Genomic DNA, 17,254 nt, shown 5'->3' with positions numbered 1-17,254 from the left:
TGCTTTCTTTCTGCTTTCACTTCGTTTATTATTGTTTAATAAATTGGTTTGACAGTTAAAACCTAAAACAACATGTACTTTTTTGAAGATAAGGATGATCCTGAGGGGAGGTGTGGAACAGAAGAGATAACTAAAATAAACTTAAAAAAAGAATAGTTGGGTTTTTCCGGGTGCGGCGATGACCAGCTAAGTCGCACGTTTCGGCAGCTCCCGGTGGAACGGACTTTTGGGCTCTTGATAGGAGCCCCAACGGCAATTTTAACGGCTAAAAACACCGTGCGGTAAACCAGAAGGGTGTTCCCCCTGGACACGGATGGAAAAAGGAGAGGAAAGTGGCCGGATTGCAGCGGATCCTTTGGAACAACGGCAAGGAAGGCAAGCAGAAACCAAGATGGCGTCGGAAGGTGGCAGTTTCATATGGGGCCCTGAACAACAAGAGTTCTTGAAACGCTGCGTGGAGGAGATAAAAAAGGAAATGAAGAAAGAGTTGTTGGCCCCGATATTACAGGCGATTGAAGGGCTGAAAGAGGAACAAAAGACCCAGGAGCAGGAGCTTCGGGTCGTGAAGGCGAAAGCAGCAGAGAATGAGAACGATATACAGGGCCTGGTGGTGAAGTCGGAGATACAGGAGGCACACCAGAAATGATCTGTGGAGAGGTTGGAGGCACTGGAAAACAACGCAAGGAGGAACAACTTGAGGATTCTTGGCCTTCCTGAAGGTGTGGAGGGGGCGGACGTCGGGGCATATGTGAGCACGATGCTGCACTCGTTAATGGGAGCGGAGGCCCCGACGGGTCCGTTGGAGGTGGAGGGAGCATACCGAGTTATGGTGCGAGGATCGAGAGCAGGAGAAACTCCCAGAGCCATAGTGGTGAGATTCCTCCGTTTTAAGGATAGAGAAATGGTCCTTAGATGGGCGAAGAAAACTCGGTGTAGTAAATGGGAGAATGCGGTGATCCGCGTTTATCAAGATTGGAGTGCGGAGGTGGCGAGAAGGAGGGCGAGCTTTAATCGGGCCAAAGCGGTACTTCACAAAAAGAAGATAAAATTTGGAATGCTGCAACCGGCAAGACTGTGGGTCACATATCAAGGGAGGCACCACTACTTTGAGACGGCGGATGAAGCGTGGACTTTTATTGTAGAAGAAAAATTGGAATGATTGGATTATGAAAATGAACGTTTGGACAAAGTGGTGGGGCGAATGGGGGGGAGCGAAGAGGGGTTTTATGTTTTAATCCTGCGGTATGGTAACTTTTCTTTCTCCCACAGGTGGTGATGGGGGGAGGTGGGGAGGGAGAGGAGATGGGGCGTTGGCCATGGGAGGCGGGGCCGAGGGAGAGGCGCGGGCTTGGTTCCCGCGCTATGATAATTATGGCGGGAATAGAGAAGCAGGAAGGAGGGGGCGTCGCACGGTGCGAGCCATGATCACGGGGGGAAGCCGAGGTCAGCCAGAGTTTGCTGACTTCTGGGAGCAACATGGGGGGAGTAATTACGCTAGCGGGGGGGCTAGCGGGGGGGGGGGGAATTACTTGGTTGCTGCTGCTGGGGAAAGGGGGGAGTGGGTACGGGAAAGGATGGGCGGGGGGGGCACCGTCTGGGAGAGATACAGCTGCGTGGGAACTGGGTGAGAAGCTGGAAAAAGATGATGGCTAACCGGCAAGGGGGGGGGGGGGTGGGAAGCCCCCCAACTCGGCTGATCACGTGGAACGTGAGGGGGCTTAACGGGCCGATAAAGAGGGCACGAGTACTCGCACACCTTAAGAAATTTAAAGCAGATGTGGTTATGTTACAGGAAACGCACCTGAAACTGATAGACCAGGTTAGGTTGCGCAAAGGATGGGTGGGGCAGGTGTTCCATTCGGGGCTGGATGCGAAAAACAGGGGGGTGGCTATATTAGTGGGGAAGCGGGTAATGTTCGAGGCAAAGACTATAGTGGCGGATAACGGGGGCAGATACGTGATGGTGAGTGGCAAATTACAGGGAGAGATGGTGGTTTTGGTAAACGTGTATGCCCCGAACTGGGACGATGCCAACTTTATGAGGCGAATGCTAGGACGCATCCCAGACCTAGAGACCGGAAAGCTGATAATGGGGGGAGGCTTTAACACGGTGTTGTAACCAAGGCTGGATAGGTCGAAGTCCAGGACTGGTAGGAGGCCGGCAGCAGCCAAGGTGCTTAAGGATTTTATGGAGCAGATGGGAGGGGTGGACCCGTGGAGATTCAGTAGACCTAGGAGTAAGGAGTTCTCGTTTTTCTCCTATGTCCATAAAGTCTATTCACGCATAGACTTTTTTATGTTGGGGAGGGCATTGATCCCGAGGGTGAGGGGAACGGAATATACGGCTATAGCCATTTCGGATCATGCCCCACACTGGGTAGACTTGGAGATAGGGGAGGAAACAAGAGGGCGCCCACCCTGGAGAATGGACATGGGACTAATGGCGGATGAGGGGGTGTGCCTAAGGGTGAGGGGATGCATTGAAAAGTACTTGGAACTCAATGACAATGGGGAGGTTCAGGTGGGAGTGGTCTGGGAGGCGTTGAAGGCGGTGGTTAGGGGGGAGCTGATATCAATAAGGACACATAAAGGGAAGCAGGAGAGTAAGGAACGGGAGCGGTTGCTGCAAGAACTTTTGAGGGTGGACAGACAATATGCGGAAGCACCGGAGGAGGGACTGTACAGGGAAAGGCAAAGGCTGCATGTGGAATTTGACTTGCTGACTACAGGCACTGCAGAGGCACAATGGAGGAAGGCGCAGGGTGCACAGTATGAATATGGAGAGAAGGCGAGCAGATTGCTGGCACACCAATTGAGGAAAAGGGGAGCAGCGAGGGAAATAGGGGGGGTGAGGGACGAGGAAGGAGAGACGGAGCGGGGAGCGGAGAGAGTGAATGAAGTGTTCAAGACATGTTATAAAAAATTGTATGAAGCTCAACCCCCGGATGGGAGGGAGAGAATGATGGAGTTTTTGGATCGGCTGGAAATTCCCAAGGTGGAAGAGAAGGAAAGGGTGGGACTGGGAGCACAGATCATGGTAGAAGAAGTGGTGAAAGGAATTAGGAACATGCAGACGGGAAAGGCCCCGGGACCGGACGGATTCCCAGTTGAATTTTACAGAAAATATTTGGACTTGCTCGCCCCGCTACTGACAAGGACCTTTAAAGAGGCAAAGGAAAGGGGACAACTGCCCCCGACTATGTCAGAAGCAACGATATCGCTTCTCTTAAAGAAGGAAAAGGATCCGCTACAATGCGGGTCCTACAGACCAATTTCCCTCCTCAATGTGGATGCCAAGGTCCTGGCCAAGGTAATGGCAATGAGAATAGAGGAATGTGTCCCGGGGGTGGTTCATGAGGACCAAACTGGGTTTGTGAAGGGGAGACAGCTGAACACGAATATACGGAGGCTGTTAGGGGTAATGATGATGGCCCCACCAGAGGGTGAAACGGAGATAGTAGTGGCGATGGATGCCGAGAAAGCATTTGATAGAGTGGAATGGGATTATCTGTGGGAGGTGTGGGTTTGGAGAGGGGTATGTTAGATGGGTGCAGCTGTTGTATAGGGCCCCAGTGGCGAGTGTGGTCACGAATGGACGGGGATCGGCATATTTTCGGCTCCATAGAGGGACAAGGCAGGGATGTCCTCTGTCCCCATTACTGTTTGCACTGGCGATTGAGCCCCTGGCGATAGCGCTGAGAGGTTCCAAGAGATGGAGGGGAATACTTAGGGGAGGAGAAGAACACCGGGTATCTTTATATGCGGATGATCTGCTACTATATGTGGCGGATCCAGCGGAGGGGATGCCAGAAATAATGCGGATACTTGGGGAGTTTGGGGATTTTTCAGGTATAAATTGAACATGGGGAAGAGTGAGCTGTTTGTGGTGCATCCATGAGAGCAGAGTAGAGAAATAGAAGACCTACCGTTGAGGAAGGTAACAAGAGACTTTCGTTACCTGGGGATCCAGATAGCTAAGAATTGGGGCACATTGCACAGGCTAAATTTGACGCGGTTGGTGGAACAGATGGAGGAAGATTTCAAGAGATGGGATATGGTAGCATTGTCAATGGCAGGGAGGGTGCAGGCGGTTAAGATGGTGGTCCTCCCGAGATTCCTCTTTGTGTTTCAGTGCCTCCCGGTGGTGATCACAAAGGCTTTTTTCAAAAGGATAGAAAAGAGTATCATGGGTTTTGTTTGGGCCGGGAAGACTCCGAGAGTGAGGAAGGGATTCTTACAGCGTAGTAGGGATAGGGGGGGGCTGGCACTACCGAGCCTAAGTGAGTATTATTGGGCCGCTAATATTTCAATGGTGAGTAAGTGGATGGGAGAGGAGGAAGGAGCGGCGTGGAAGAGATTAGAGAGGGCGTCCTGTAGGGGGACCAGCCTGCAGGCTATGGTGACAGCCCCATTGCCGTTCTCACCAAGGAACTATACCACGTGTCCGGTGGTGGTAGCTACACTGAAGATTTGGGGACAGTGGAGACGACATAGGGGAAAGACCGGAGCATTGGGGGCGTCCCCGATAAGAAACAACCATAGGTTTGCCCCGGGGGGAATGGATGGGGGATATGGAATGTGGCAAAGAGCAGGTATAACGCAATTGAAAGATCTATTTGTGGATGGGAAGTTCGCGAGTCGGGGAGCGCTGACCGAGAAATATGGGTTGCCCCAAGGGAATGCATTCAGGTACATGCAATTGAGGGCTTTTGCGAGGCAACAGGTGAGGGAATTCCCGCAGCTCCCGACACAAGAGGTGCAGGACAGAGTCATCTCAAAGAAATGGGTGGGGGACGGTAAGGTGTCGGATATATATAGGGAAATGAGGGATGAAGGGGAGACTATGGTGGACGAACTAAAAGGGAAATGGGAAGAAGAGCTAGGGGAGGAGATCGAGGAGGGGCTGTGGGCAGATGCCCTAAACAGGGTAAACTCGTCGTCCTCGTGCGCCAGGCTAAGCCTGATTCAGTTTAAGGTATTACACAGGGCACATATGACTGGAGCACGGCTCAGTAAATTTTTTGGGGTGGAGGATAGGTGTGCGAGGTGCTCGAGAAGCCCAGCGAATCATACCCATATGTTTTGGTCATGCCCGGCACTACAGGGGTTTTGGATGGGGGTGACAAAGGTGCTTTCGAAAGTAGTAGGAGTCCGGGTCGAACCAAGCTGGGGGTTGGCTATATTTGGGGTTGCACAAGAGCCGGGAGTGCAGGAGGCGAGAGAGGCCGATGTTTTGGCCTTTGCGTCCCTAGTAGCCCGGCGCAGGATATTGCTAATGTGGAAAGAAGCCAAGCCCCCGGGGGTGGAGACCTGGATAAATGAAATGGCGGGGTTCATAAAGTTAGAGCGGATTAAGTTCGTCCTAAGGGGGTCGGCTCAAGGGTTTACCAGGCGGTGGCAACCGTTCGTCGAATATCTTGCGGAAAGATAGATGGGGGAAAAAAGAAGGCAGCAGCAGCAGCCCAGGACTTGGGGGGGGGGGGGGGGAAGGATGGGTGTGTGTGGGGGGGGGGGGGGTGGCCTGAGACAAGGCAGTTGCCAATTAGGGCTAGTTTTTATTTTTGTTATTTAATATTTATTTATTTGTTGTTGTGTTTTTTTTTTGTTCTTGTTTAAATAAAAAAGGTCATTATTATCTGTATTGTTATAATGTTGTGTAAAGGATGCACAATGTACTGTGTTGGTTGACCAAAAATTTTCAATAAAATATTATTTAAAAAAAAAGAATAGTTTACTGATATCCTGGGTACACTATGATTTTTCATCTAGGAATCAGATCAAATGGATCAGTCTTCAGGGTGTAGAACCTAGGATACAACAATGCACTGCAAATTGAAAGCAAAATACATCTGGAGCAATAAGGATTAAAGGAAGTCAGAAGTACAACTGAGACTGTGCACAGCCAAGGTACTGAATAAGCAGTGCTTGAGATGAAAGTGCATGGTATAAATAAAATAAGGTGCACCATTGGTAATGATTGCATACCGTATGCTCAGTAATACCTTTGTAGAGACGAGCATCATTATGAGGACAATGATGCGATACAGTTTCACTGAATGCCCCAGGGCAAAACAGAACCCGATAATATAGTTGCTGTGGATGAGGTTTTAACAATGGCTAGCTGCATTCTTCAACTAAGCTCTTCACTCAGAAAACAACTGGAGGAGATTTGGAGTGTTTGACATGTTGCCGGTTTTGACAGAGCGATGAGGAAAGAATATTTGACCTCAACAGATCTTTGATCTTGAACCTCAGTTCTATTTTCCCACCCGATTATTGCTTCAGAGGAACATAGGAACAGGAGGAAGGCCATTCAGCCCCTCGAGCCTGTTCTGCCATTTAATGAGATCATGGCTAATCTGTGACCTAACTCCATATACCTGCCTTTGGCCCATTTCCATCAATATCTTTGCTTTACAAAAATCTATCTGACTCAGATTTAAAGTTAACAACTGTTCTAGCTTCAACTGCTGTTTATGGGAGAGAGTTTCCAACCGCTACCACCCTTTGAGTAAAGAAGTGCTTCCTAACATCTCTCCTAAGTTTTCGACTACGCCGCTTAGTTTTAGAATCTCCAACCAGTGGTTATAGTTTATGTTTATCTGTCCTGTCTTTCTTTGTTAACGTCTTGAATACTTCGATCAGGTGTCCCCTCAACTTTCGAAAACAGGTCTAATTTGAGTAATCTCACCTCATAACTTAATCCCTGTAATAAACCTTCATTGCACTCCCTCCAAGGCCAAAATATCCTTCCTAAGGTGTGGTGCCCAGAACTGCTCACAGTGATTCCAAGTGGCATATAACCAGGGTTTTATATAACAGCAGCATAACTTCTCTGTCCTTTCCTCTAAAACATGTGCAGTCACTATCTTTGAGCTGCAAGTGCAGAATTGTGAGACGGTGTCTTTACCTTCACTATTTGCTTCCTTCTTGACTCGGAAGGTTTGGGCTCTTGGGTATCTGAAACAAAAAAATTGGTTAAGGGTTAGGTTGTAGTGAAGGGAGAAGAGAAAGTAAAAATGTGTGCTGCAGCTTGTGAATCAGAAGAGATTCTGGATGAGGGAGATGTGGGATGAGAGAAGGGTGATTGGATATGCCCATACCCTCATAGTTGATCGCCTTTCACCAGTGGCCAGAAGTTAAGTGACGTCCCTTTGCATAATGTCAACTATCTCCTCCATGGAGGTTAAAACATGCAGGTACACAGTCCTCTTAAAGTTATTTTCTGTTGCCTCCTGTTAATGCACCACATTCTCTGATAAGAAAGGGGAAAGTGTGTCAGTGAGTGTCCTGCAATGTGATTGAATCATGCTGGTGTGTTCGAGTTCAGTTATGTGAAGATTCAATAGTGCTAGGTGCGCAAAGGCATGTGAATTCAAGGGCCTGAATACAGATTGATAGAAATTTTTCGATAGGTGAAGTGATGCAATGAATTCTACAATGGATGAGATGAGTGGTACTGTTGGTTGAATGTACTGTTTGAAGATCCAACGCACCAAGATAATTTATTTAAGATTGTTAAACCTCTTCCTGCATTGCATCATATCTGCCATTGATCTCTGCTATTACTTCTCACTGACTCCTGAGTAGATGTTCGGAGGGTCTCCTTTGCCCCTTCCCGCTACCACGCCACCCCTGATCTCATGGGTGCAGGGTCTCTCTCCATCTCTCGACATCTTGCACCAAACTCTCAGTACATTATCATAAACCTTGATGCTTGCTCTCACATATTCAGCCATTCTGCAAAGTATCACAGTGCTGACTCACTCTCAAAGGATGCTTACCTCTACTTCTTGCCGTCATAATGCATCGCTCATTAAAAGGGATAAAAGCAAGACAAATCCAATCTGGTTAATTCCCCCCCCCCCCCCCCCCCCCCCCCCACCCCCCCTCCCACCTCGCCCCATCAGTCAACTCTCAGTCAACAACAAGTGTTGGAAAGTGTCAATGAGAGTGCTTTCAAGCGGTGCTTACCTGCTCACTGATATTTAGTTAGGGTTCCAAAGGGTACTATTGTAGTTTTAATTCACGCATGAGGTGTGGTGAGAGGGACTGCCTTGACATCAAGGATGCAATTGACTGAATGTGGCATCAAACAGTCCTAACAATATTAAAGTCAACAGGAACCAGAGGGAAAGCTCCACTGGTTAAAAGAGTAGAATGGCTGATGTGATGGAGACCAATCATCTCACTCCCAGGACACTGCTGTTGAATCGCCTCTGTGTCCTAGGCCTAACCATCTTCAGCCACTTCATCTATGACATTCCCTTCATGATAACCTCAGAAGTGAGAATTTTGTTGACCATTGCACAGTGTTCTGCACCATCTGGGACCCCTCAGATACGAAGCATCCTAACAAGTGGCATGTAATATTAGCACCACACAAATGGCAGGCAATGACCATCTTCAAAAGCTGAGATAATCTAACCATTTCCCTTGAAGATTACTGATTTGTTATGCTCTAGGTGTAGCATAAACGGCTTCCTTGTGGTGCACTTGACAAAGGAAGGTTCAGACATGGAGATAATTTCAACACGTTTATTAAACTATTTACACTTCTATTGCTCGGGTTCGACACTACTGCTAATCCTATTATAGCTACTCAGACCGACTAACCAGTCAGCTACAATCCATGTGGTGGGAGTGATATTGAATCAACCGTGTCTGTACTCACTGACTGTCTCCACTGGAAAGAGGCAGACCATGTGTGTGGTGTCCTTTATATATGGGTTGGTGTAATGCCCTCCTGTGGTCGTGTCACCTGTGTGTATATCGTGAATGTCCATTGGTCGTGTCCTATCTAACTGATCTATTGGTTGAGTGTGTGTGTGGGTGATGTCTCTGGTGCTCCCTCTAGTGTCTAGCTAGTCTACATGTATTTACATTAACCCCTTGTGTATTTACAGTGATGCACATCACCACAATTACCATCACTGAATCCCTTACTGTCATCATCCTGGGAGTTACCACAGAGCAAAACCTAACTGGACCAAACATATAAATACTGTGACTACAAGAACAGGTCAAAGGCTGGGAATTCTATAGCTATAACTCACTTCCTAACTCTCCAACTCCTGTCAACCATCGACAAGGCACAGTGTGATGGAATACTCTCCACTTGCCTGGATGAGTGTGGCTCCAACAACATTCCATAAGCTCAATACCAACCAGGGCAAAACACACCATCTACTACCTTAAACATTCACCCTCTCCACCATCGATCATCATATCACCTATATGATCTATGCACTGTGGTAGCAATGTGTGCCATCTAAAAGATGCACTGTGGCACCTCATTTCAACAGCACTTTCCAAACCTGCGAGCTTCAAAGGACAAGGGAAGCTGATGCCTGGGAACACCACCACCTGCAAGTTTCTCTCCTATCCACACACATTCCTGACTTGAAAATGTATCACTGTCGTTGGGTCAAATTCCTGGAACTCACTTCCCAACAACATAATGGGTGTAGCTATACCCTACGGACAGCAGGGGTCATGAAGGCAGATCACCACCACTTTCCCATGGGCAATAATGGATGGGTATCCTATGGAAGAGTAGTGTGCCTTGAAGTAGAATATTAGGCCTCTGCAAGGAATGCATCCAATGGAGTGTGTACTTGGTGCTGGCTGCAAATATCAATAATTTAAAAGAACTGGCAGCACCAATTTAATGTGCTACCTGCAACACAATGAACCAGATCAGATCCCCTGTCCCCAATTGTGGGTTTCATCCAATTTAAACCCTGAAAGTGTTTAAAGAACAAGCAATGTTGTTTCAAATAGAGAAATGGAAAATATTGTGTCATCTTGTATATTAAACATTAGGTACTATGAGTCGTTGAGGAGTCTTGTAGCTGTGGGGAAGAAGCTGTTCCTATGTCTGAATGTGCAGATCTTCAGACTTCTGTACCTTCTGCCTGATTGAAGAGTCTGGAAGAAGGCAATGCCTGGGTGGGTCTCTGATAATGCTACCTGCCTTCCTGAGGCAGCGGGAGGTGTATACAGAATCAATGTGGGGGTGGCAAGCTTGTGTGATGCGCTGGGCTGAGTTCACCACACCCTGCTGTTTCTTGCGATCTTGGACCGAGCAGTTGCATACCAGGCTGTGATGCACATCTGAAGACGTTTGTGAGAGTCGATGCAGACATGCCAAATTTCTTTAGCTTGCATGGGAAGTAGAGACATTGTTGGGCTTCCTTGACTGTTGCATCAATATGAGTGGACCAGGACAGACTGTTGGTGATAGTCACCCCAGGAACTTAAAGCTATCGACAATCTCCACTTCGGAGACATTGATGCAGACTGGAGTGTGTGTCTTGCTACACTTCCTGAAGTCGATGATCAGTTCCTTGGTCTTTCCGTCATTTAGGGAGAGGTTGTTTTCGGTACACCATCCAACCAAGGGATTTTTCTCCCTCCTGTAGTCTAATTCGTCATTCTTTGAGATACGGCCCACCACAGTCGTATCATCCGCAAAGTTATAGGTTGAGTTGGAGTTAAATCTTGCCACACAATCATGTGTGTATAGGGAATACAGTAGAGGACTGAGCACACATCCTTGTGGGCTCCGGTGTTGAGGGCTATTGTGGTGGAGGTGCTGTTGCCTATCCTGACAGATTGCGGTCTGTTGGTGAGGAAGTCGAGGGTCCAGCTGCACAGGGCGGGGTCAAGTCCAAGATTGCGGAGTTTGGTTATTAGTCCTGTCGGGATAATGGTGTTGAAGGCGGAGCTGTAGTCGATGAACAGCAGTCTTACATAGGTGTCCTTGTTGTCGAGGTGTTCAAGTTTTGATTGTAGAGCCAGGGAGATAGCATCTGCTGTGGACCGGTTGCGGTGATCGGCAAACTGGAGTGGATCGAGACTGTCTGGGAGGCTGGCAGTGATCCATCTCATGACTAGCCTCTTGAAGCATTTCATGATAACAGACATCAGGGCCACCGGTCGGTAGTCATTGCGGCAGGCTACCTTGTTCGTCTTTGGTACTGGTGTTATGGTGGTCTTCTTGAAGGAGATGGGGACCTCAGAGCAGTGGAGTGAGGTGGTGAAGATACCTGCGAATGCACTCACCAGCTGGTCTGCGCAGACTCTGAATGCTCGCCCAGGGACTCCGTTGGGGTCCGCCGCTTTCCGTGGATTCACTTTCGAGAAGGCAGCTCTTATCTGTGAGGCTGTAATAGTGGGTATGGGTGTATCCAGGGCTGTTGTGGCGGGTGGCACTGATACATTGGATGACTGCTCAAAGTTGGCATAGAACTTGTTCAGATCATCAGGTAAGGATGCTCCAGCCCTGAGCACTGATTTTTCTGAGCACTATGAAAAATCTCATTTAAAGGCCTCCACTGTTCCTCAGTTGTCCCACCACAAAGTCTTTGCTCCCAATCTACCCTAGCCATCTCCTCCTTCATCCCATTGTAGTCCCCTTTGTTTAAGCACAAGACACCGTTCTTGGTTTTACTTTCTTACACTACATCTGTATTTTCATCTGTATTTTAAATTCAACCATTGTATGATCGCTCCTTCCGAGAGGATCCCTAACTATAAGATCATTAATTATTCCTTTCTCATTACACACAACCAGATCTCGGATAGCTTGTTCCCTCGTAGGTTCCAATACTTATTGGGCGGGATTCTCCGACACCCCCGCCGGGTAGGAGAATCCCCGGGGGACGGCGCCGTATTCTCCGGCGCCGGTTTTCGGGCAGGGGTGGGGTTTACGCCGCACCGGTTGGGGGCCGTTAGCACCGGCCCCCCCGGCAATTCTCCGCAACCCGTTGGGCCGAGCGGCCGTCGTTTCCTGGCCAGTCTTGCCGGCGTGAAATGGACATGGCGGGACCTGGCTTGTAGGCCGGCTAGGTGAGTCCTCGAGGGGGGAGGGGGGGGCGCGGGGAGGATCCTGCCCCGGGGGGGGCCCCCATGGTGGCCTGGCCCACGATCGGGGCCCACCAATCTGCGGGCGGGCCTGTGCCGTGGGGGCACTCTTTCCTTCCGCATCGGCCTCTGTAGGGCTCCACCATGGCCGGCGGGGAGAAGAACCCCACTGTGCATGCGCAGAAAACACGGCGGCCTGTCTGCGCATGCGCGGAACCACGCCGGAGGTTCTGCGCATGCGCCAACTCGCGCCGACCCTTCGGTGCCTGTTGGCGCGCCGCCAACCCCTCCGGCACCGGCCTAGCCCCCAGAAGTGCGGAGGAGTCCGCACCTTCCAGTTGGCCTGACGCCGGAGTGGTTCGCGGCGCTCTTGGCGCCAGTGTCGGGCCATCCGGCCAGTTGCAAGAGAATCCCGCCCATTGTTCGAGAAAACTACTGCGAGTACATTCTATGAACTCCTCCTCAAGGCTGTCCTGACCGACAGGGTTTGACCAATCGACATGTACATTAAAATCCCCCATGATAATTGCTGTACCATTTTTACACGCATCAGTTATTTTTGTGGTCATTGCCCGTCCCACCATAATGTTACTATTTGGTGGCCTATTGACTACGCCTATCAGTAACCTTTTCTCCTTACTATTTATAATTTCCACCCAAATGGATTCAACTTTTTTCTCCATAGAACCTATATCATCTCTCACTACCACCCTAACGCCATCCTTGAATATCAGTGCTGCACTATCTCCCTTACCTTCCAGTCTGTCCTCCCGAATAGTTAATACCCCAGTATATTTAACTCACAGTTATGACCATCCAGCAACCATGGGCGGGATTCTCCGACCTCTCGCCGGGTCGGAGAATCGCCGGGGGGCGGCGTGAAACCCGTCCCCGCTGGCCGCCGAATTCTCCGGCACCGAAAATTCGGCAGGGGCGGGAATTGCGCCGCGCTGGTCGGTGCCCCCCTCCACCCCCCCCACCCCGGCCCGCGAAGGGCCAAAATCCCACTGCTGTCATGCCAGTCCCGCCGGCGTGAATCAAACCACCTACCTTACTGGCGGGACTGGCGGCGCGGGCGGGCTCTGGGGTCCTGGGGGGGGGCGATGGCCGATGCAGAAGTGACACCCCCCCCAACGCATGTGCGGGGGTGACGTCAGCAGCCACTGGCGCTCCCGCGCATGCGCGGACTTCCGCTGGACGGCGCAGTCCCTTTGGCCCCGGCTGGCATGGCGCCAAAGGCCTTTCCCACCGGCTGGCGGCACGCCAACCACTCCGGCACGGGGCTAACCCCTCAAGGTGAGGGCTTGGCCCCTAAAGGTGCGGAGATCCGCACCTTTGTGGCGGCCCAACACCAGAGTGGTTCCCGCCACTTCATCCTGCTGGGACCCCCACCCCACCGGGCAGGGGAGAATCTCAGCCCATGTCTCTGTAATGGCCACTAAATCATACCCATTGGCGATGATTTGCGCCATCAACTCATTTATCTTGTTTCGAATGCTGCGAGCATTCAGGTAAAGTGCCTTTATCCTATTTTTAATACCTTCTTTCTGTATCCTAACACCTCCATTAATCACATCTCCTGAGTTCTTCTTCCCCTTATTTTTTTCATAACTCTCAGTGTAGTTGAACCCATCTTCCCACGTGCTAACCTGCTGCTTTGCTTCCCATTAACCATTTTACTTCCCTTAGCGTTATCCTTACCTTCCTGTATTCCTACAGGATATCAATGCAAGTCAAACCGTTGACTAGTAATATTGGGCTGGATTTTAAGCAGCTCATCTTGGGGGACAGGCCCACTTCAACACGGGTCAGACTCCCTGTGGCAGGTAAACCTCCCCCTGGTTAGATCGGGGGGTGGGTGTAGGCACCTCCAGTTGCCGATGGCAGAATGTCAATCATGTTAATTAATGAGCCAATTGACACCCATTGTCCCCAAGCCCGTTGACATTTTGTGGTAGTTTAGGGATTAAATGAGGGCTGCTCAAGCCTCCCAGGCCTTCAGAAGGTTGTGCAGTAATACTGGTCAGGTTTGCGAGCTGGCTCCAGATGTTGGATGGGTGGGTGCGGGGACAATGGTGTCTTGTTCCCAGGCACACCATGCTCGGTCAACGGACTCGGGATCAGGAAGAAGGGTTTTCATTGAAAGCCAGGCATTTGTCCTTGACACCGATCCGCTCTCCTCCTCTCCTTTAGCCCCCCCCTTCCCCATCCCACCTATCGCCTGTGGCCTCGGGTTCTTCCATGATCCTGGGGTTCAGGTTGATGCTGTGCCACCAGCAGCCACCGCTTCTGCTGCCACTGGCAGCAATGAAATAGCTGCCGTCCTCTGCTTGGCTAACAGGCATCGTCAGGCAGGGCCTCTGCTGCGAGGGTTCTCAACTGTGGGAAATGCCTGATGGTGGCCAATATCATCGGGCCTCTCCCAGGAACTGATGGGGTTTCTCTTAGGTTTTCCAAACATTGGGCAAGACCTCTGTTGGTCTGATAAACTATGACCATTGTGTGCAACGTTCCAGCTCAAAGTCAGTGCAAATTATTAATTTATAAAATCAAATTGGCTACTTATAAGAGCAATGTATTTTGCTTACAATTTAGGCAGCTGATTGAGATGAAAGCATTTTTAAACTCCCTTGTTAATTTTAATGATCCTGTCACACTTTTCATCTTTATTACATGCACACTGACTATATCTTCAAGAGATAGTGATATGGTTTAACTTGCTTGTTAGATTTAATTTCTTTCATTTTTATATAATTCATTTTTCTAGGCTTGCACAGTGCTGTTTACCGCTAACAACTTTATTAATACTGTAATGATTTCACAAATACCATGAAGAATTAAGATGATGGATGTAGAAATCCTGGAGTGCACATATTCTGTCACTCCAACCGCACAGGAGACGTACTAGGTATCCCCTCGACGGGAGGTCTAAGAAGTAGACACAAGCCTGCCCTCCTGAACACTGCTTGGGAGGAGGAGACAGCTGGTAATCCGGACGGTGGGGGTCACTGGTGAGGCCTGTACCCTGAGAGGGTCAGAGGACCAGGGAGGGCTCCAAAGGGCACAGGTGTCCTCTGGTTGGGGCGGGATCTGCTGACCACCTGCTTCCTCTGCAGGGGACAGTGCTTCTGAGCAGTGTCAAGAACTGGTGAGCCCCTAATTGAGCTTGACCACGCTTACAATCTTGATGATACAGCTGGGGTATGAGGGTTTCCAGAGGGGAACATAGGAAGAGGAGTAAGCCATTCAGCCCATCAAGCTTGTTGCGCCATTTAATGCGATCATGGCTGATCTGTGACCTAACTCCATATGCCTGCCTTTAGTCCGTATTCCTTAATACTTTTGCTCAACAAAAACCTATCTATCTCATATGTAAAATTAACAACTGATCTATCTTTAACTGCTATTTATGGAAGAGAGTTCCAAACCTCGACCGCCCTTTGGAGAGAAGAATATCTCTCCTGAATTGTCGAGCCCTAATTTTAAGATGATGTCCCCTAGTTTTAGAAGCTCTAACCAGTGACATAGTTTATCCTTATCTACCCTGTCGTGCCCTGTTAACATCTTGAATACTTCAATCAGATCATCCCTTAGCCTTCGAAATTCTAAATGGGTTGGGAGGGTGAGACCCACACAGGCACGGGGACAATGTGCAAACTCCACCCGGCAGTGATCCGGGGCTGGGATCGAACCCAGGTCATCAGCGCCATCAGGTAACAGTGCTAACCGTGCCACCCTTCATTTTTGGAAACCTATGTGGCAGTCCCTCCAAGGCTAAGGTGTGGTGCCCAGGACTGCTCACATGACTCAAAGTGGGGTCTGACCAGAGTTTTGAATAGTTGCAGCATAGCTCCTGTGCCTTTATATCCAATCCTCTAGACATAAAGGCTATTATTCTATTAGCCTTTTTGATTTTTTTCTGTACTTGGCTTTGGCATTTTAAGGATTTATACACCAAATTTCTTTGGACATCCACTGTACCTAACGTTTAACCATTTAAAAAGTACGCTGCTCTATTCTTTTTTGGTCCAAAATGGATAACCTCACACTTGCTTACATTAAATTACATCTGCCATAATTTTGCTTATTTCTAGAGTCTGGCAATATCTCCTTGCGATTTTATGCTATCTTCTAGGCTGTCTGCAACACCAACTAACTTTGTATCATCTTCAAATTTGGAGTTATGACTTTCTAGACGATCATCCAAGCCATTAATGAATATGTGAATAATTGGGACCCCAACACAGTTCCCTGTGGTGCACCACTAGTCACCTCCTGCCAATTTGAATACTCATCCATTATCCCCACACTCCGTCGCCTGCCTCTCAACAAGTTTTCTAACCATGTCAATAATTTGCCCTCAGTTCTGTGGGCTTCCGCCTTAGTTAACCGCCTCTTGTGTGGGACTTTATCAAATGCCTTCTGGAAGTCCATATAAATTACATCCATAGATATTCCCCTGTTCAGTACCTTATTCACCGCCTCAAAAAATTCAATAAGATTAGTCAGACATGTCCTTCCCTTCATGAATCCATGCTAGCTCTCCCTGATCAATTGAAATTGTTCAAGGTATTCAGTTACCCCATTGCTGATTATAGACCAGCAATTTTCCCACCACAGGCATTAGGCTAACCGATCTGTAATTTCCTAGTTTCCCTGTTTCACCCTTTTTAAAAGGCAGAGTGACATATGCAATTTTTCAATCCAGAGGGACTACTCCTGATTCTAGGGAACTCTGAAAGATTATAATTAGGGCATCTGCAATGTTTTCCCCCACTGCCTTTAACACCCTTGGATGGTAAACGTCAGTTCTTGGGGATTTATCACATATTAGTTCCATTAATTTCCTAGTTACTGATGCTGCACTTACGTTAATTGTATTAAGTCCCTGTCTTCTATTGACTATTAGTTATTTTGGGGACTTCTGGCATGTTATCGTCCTTTTCTACTGTAATAACCGAAACAAAGTAATTGTTCAACATGTCTGCCGTTTCCCCATTATCACTGGCAATATCTCCATTTTTAGCTTTTAGTGGGCCTACATTGCTCTTCACCACCCACTTTCCCTTTACATAACTATAAAAGTTCTTCTTATTGCTTTTGATGTCCCTTGCACTCAATAGTGTGAGCAGCCAGGAACCTTTAAGAAGCACAAAAGGGGTGTATTTAAAAGACAGACTACAACAATGGCAACCTGAGTCAGGCCACCCTGATCCCGAGGTGACATCCCGAGTCCACGGACTCAGTACCAAGTCAACCTCCGCTACTGCCCCTGGCCCGGGCAGCCACTCCAGCAAGCCCGACAGTTTTCAACAATTTTTCAGTGTTTTTTTAGCCTTCCATTCCCTCTCTGCAGCCATGGTGCCCAGTCTCCATTTGTAAATAC

General features: G+C 48.8%; 1 protein-coding gene across 1 annotated transcript in view; it reads right to left on the bottom strand.

Annotated features, from left to right (window-relative positions):
• Positions 1-17,254, bottom strand: part of pcdh15b (protocadherin-related 15b) — a 2,356,722-nt gene that overhangs the window by 1,612,872 nt on the left and 726,596 nt on the right. The window contains exon 5 of the mRNA XM_072478931.1: positions 6,911-6,960. The gene's annotated coding sequence lies outside the window, so the exon portion shown is untranslated. The remainder of the gene's footprint in view (positions 1-6,910; positions 6,961-17,254) is intronic.

This window comes from Scyliorhinus torazame, chromosome 16 (genome assembly GCF_047496885.1).
Source record: "Scyliorhinus torazame isolate Kashiwa2021f chromosome 16, sScyTor2.1, whole genome shotgun sequence".
NCBI lineage: Eukaryota > Metazoa > Chordata > Chondrichthyes > Carcharhiniformes > Scyliorhinidae > Scyliorhinus > Scyliorhinus torazame.
Note: the sequence above shows the minus strand (reverse complement) of the source record. Positions and strands in the feature narration are given on the sequence as shown.